This window comes from Bidens hawaiensis, unplaced genomic scaffold (genome assembly GCF_021521415.1).
Source record: "Bidens hawaiensis isolate Kalapana, Puna unplaced genomic scaffold, B.hawaiensis_p1.1 tig00004101_1, whole genome shotgun sequence".
Lineage (NCBI taxonomy): Eukaryota > Viridiplantae > Streptophyta > Magnoliopsida > Asterales > Asteraceae > Bidens > Bidens hawaiensis.
The window spans coordinates 791,769-795,646 of NW_027491241.1; the positions used below are offsets into that span (position 1 = coordinate 791,769).

General features: G+C 40.3%; 1 pseudogene; it reads right to left on the reverse strand.

The window, feature by feature from the left end:
- Positions 1 to 1,222: 1,222 nt before the first annotated feature.
- LOC143625335 (epi-neemfruitin B 7-O-acetyltransferse L7AT pseudogene) lies at positions 1,223 to 2,579 on the reverse strand (annotated as a pseudogene).
- Between the last annotated feature and the right edge of the window lie 1,299 nt (positions 2,580 to 3,878).

The following is a 3,878-nucleotide window of genomic DNA, read 5'->3' on the forward strand; positions in this document are numbered from 1 at the left end:
TCTTTCAAGATTTGGCTCTTAACTACCTTCTTACTTTCAAGAGCTCTTAACTACCTTCTTGTTTCAAGAAACAAGTTCTTGGTTACCTTCTACCTTCTTTCGAGAAATAAATTCTTGATATTTACCTTCTACCTCCTTTTAAGAAACGTGTTTTTGATATTCACCTTCTTTCTTTCTTCAAGAAACTTGTTAGCAATTATCTTATTCAAGAAACGAGTTATTGTTTGCCTTCTTACTTTATTTTACTTTAATTCATCAAGAAAAGAGGATCTTGGTTACCTAGTGCTTGGTTTCTTTCTTCTCAATTTTTATGGTACGTGTTGGAATTAACCTGCTTGCTTCACTTTAGGAATTAATTCCTTGTCTTCTTTATTTTTCTTATTCTAGACCGTACCAGATTTTACGAACTTCTTCTAGATTAACTAAACACGAAGGTAATTTTTGCACGTGGAAAATGACAATTTTTGACCCCTTAAAACTAGAGTACATATATAGTTTCTCCATTCTCGAGTTTTCTCTTTCAAAATTCTCATTCACCAAAGATTCCCCAAACACAATCCATGTTCTGCACGTGGAAAATCACTTTGCTTTAAAATTCTCATTTATCGAAGATATTACTTATCTTATTTACTATTAATATATATTACAATAGATTTCAGGTTTTTACAAAGATCTATTAGTTATTAAGGATGAACTTTCTCATCAGGTGTGAAAAAAAAAAAGCCAGAAGCAAAAACCAAAAAAATTCAAAAAGCAAAGCTTATCCGTAACACAACAAATTTATCCGAACTGTGAATTTGGTTTTCAGATCATATATCGGATATACAAAATTTTGAATTTGGTCTGTTCGGTGTATTCAGTGTATTCGATTAATTAATTGATTAACCCAAATAATAGTGGTGTTTTTTTATTATTTTTTACTTATTTATGTAACTATGGTTTACTTTTGTGAGCTTGTTAAAGAACAATCCATTTAAGCTCATTACCAAGGCATCTGGTTACACATTTGATACATAAGCTAATGACTGGAATAAAACAAGAAGCAAAACTAGGCAAAATGATATTCAATTTAAATTTGAAATTTTTGGGTTTTTAACTGAAACCAAATCAAACTGAAATCGGTTCGGTTAGACAATTATGATTGTTGTTTGTTGAGTTACAACAAATTCATAGCCCATGCAACACAAGCCTTGTTCAAATAAATTTCAACTCCGATTATTATTATACATGCATATAAAAATTCAAAGATCTTTTGGTAATGGACTTGGATCCACCAAAGCATATGCTAGTAGCTTCGGGTTGCAACATAGAATCTTCATTTCTTCTTCACCCAACGTCACCCATGCTTCAATTCCATCATCATCTTTTGTATCTATTAAAGTCACAAAATTTGTGTACACCTGGTCCCCATGGCCTATGAGACCAGACACCCAACTCGGTTTTCCCCAACCAAAATCAATATCATTGAAACCCATCTTACACCAACTTGTAAAAGTATAATATTCAATTGGCCCCATTGAGCCAATTTCTCCCATAAGTTGAAGCAACTTCAGAATTGCAGCATACCATTGATCACCTTGTGCTTCGTTTACGAACTCATCGTTGACTCTCGCAATGCTATCGTGCACCTTATTCACCAAGCCATGTAACGTGGTTTCGTCGTTAGCTTTGCATGCCGCACTTGAGACCCAAATCATGTTACCAATCAAGTCTTTTGACTTCTTTGTCGCAAGCTTTTTACGAAGATTCACAGCGTGGGTTAGCCGCGAATTTTTCTGGAAACCACATGTTTCTTTAGATGCCGCGATTCCACACTTCCATAACAAAGCGGATACCACCTCAATCCGTGTTGGCTGTTGCACTCCATTTTTACTAGCTTCAGTTTTTAAAGCAGCTATGGAATCCGAACCAAATACGAATCTTTTTGTGCTACACTTGCCTTCCTTTAGCACTGTTTTATAGTTAACCTTGAACGCTTCTCTAAGCCACGAGCTTTCGGCAGGGAAAACTAACGGAGAATTTAAGTTTGGATAAATAACTTCTTCACTTCCACAAGCCATGTTAGCCCATCCTTTTACGAAAGTATAGAGCGCAGCCCCATCAAAGATCTTGTGTGAAACACACAACCCGACAGCGAGTCCACCACATTCGAAAATGCTTACTTGAACATGTGTGACACGAGGACCCGCACAAGTATCATCAAAGCTAGGCTCAAATGGCAAGAACCTCTTGATCAATCCATGGTCAGGTTCGCGCAAATAGTCATCAAGACGACCATGAACTAAAGCTAAGACATAGTTTGCACCAACGTCGTTACAATCAATTGAAAGATCGTTCTTAAACGTTCCTGCAAGCGGGTAAAACTGAGTCAAGGTTTCGGATAATGATTTCTTCAGAACCAATGACCTTTGTAAGGCTTGGAATATATTATTGTCTTTGTGATTAGGGTAGTAAAAGATGATTGGTACGTAAGGAACATTAACAAGTTGATCTAGGATAGAAAGATTAAATGTTTTCAAGTGATTTGGTGTTGGGGATGATGGTTTAATGCTCTCTTTGGAAATGATTTCAACTTCCATTTAGTGTTATGGGATCGGTCTAGAAAAGATGGTAATTGCAATAAATATGCACCGCATATATAGTTCTGAAGAGGTAGGTCCCAGCAGAGCCCAGTTGGACCCGCAAGACTCACCTTGAAGAGGGACGTCTGCGCAGAAACCAACTGGATCCGCAGGACCAACCATGCTCAGAGACGTGACGTCCTTACGCGCAGTACGCAAGCTGTTCCCGCAGGAAATGCCTCCCGATGGTGAAGGACTCCGCCTGTTCCCGCAGCTTCGGATACAAGCCATCAGGGAAGGCCACCCGTGCAGCAAGGCTACACGCACAAGGCACTTAGCTCTCAATCATTCAGTGTCACCTGAAGGAATGAGCAAAGCCGGGAACAATCCCGCACAGTGGCGGGAGGGGGAATACTCCCGCCCAAATAAGCCAGTCCGTACGATACAGGAAGATCTTCTGTACTGTACCTGACGAGGTATGGGCAAAAGATCTGACTAAAGATACGACAGCTTATTGACAACAGTATGGCGAGCAGCATGCTCCTGTACTGTATGTCACTATTAGCCGCTGCCTACTCACTAACTCCTGTCATACCACGTGCATAGCCGGCAGTTGGTGGAAAAGGAATAGTATACAGCAGGCCTGGTCACTATCAGCCGCTGCCTACCCACCAACTACCAGCAGGGCACGTGCGTAGGCTACTGTTGGTTGAACAGGAATACTATTCAGCAGGCCACACCTCCTTGGAAACCTACCTTCGGCTATAAATACCACAAATGGTATGACCATCTCATCTTAACACATTACCATCATATCTTAACATATCTTATCATATTATACCTGATATCTGCTCTAGCAATCTCTTAATATACACTTATATTTAAAGAGCAATCTAGTCTGATTCTCACGCCGGAGGGTGGTCACAAGGAGGAACCCCCCCTTCTCAGTGACAAGCTCACGGTGTCTGTTTTGCAGGTTATCAGAAGAACCATCTTTACCGGGTCTAACCCCTCGTGGGAAACAGCTATCTAACCCCCAGGTTACTCGTAATCTGCCCGGGGTCCGGTTAGTGTTTCTTCATTGGCGCCATCCGTGCATAAAGCTAGAACTTCATTTTTCTCCAGTTTTTTCAAACTTCTGGAAAGATGGTTAAAGAAACTCCGGTAACCACAACCCCAGCTACTGGGGGGAATACCGGCTACACAGTCTTTACGAACACTACCCCGGTTATCCAAGCCGGGGCAAGTGAAGTAAACCTTACGAACACTACCCCAGTTACCCAAGCTGGGGCAAGTGCAGTAAATAATCGCTCACTG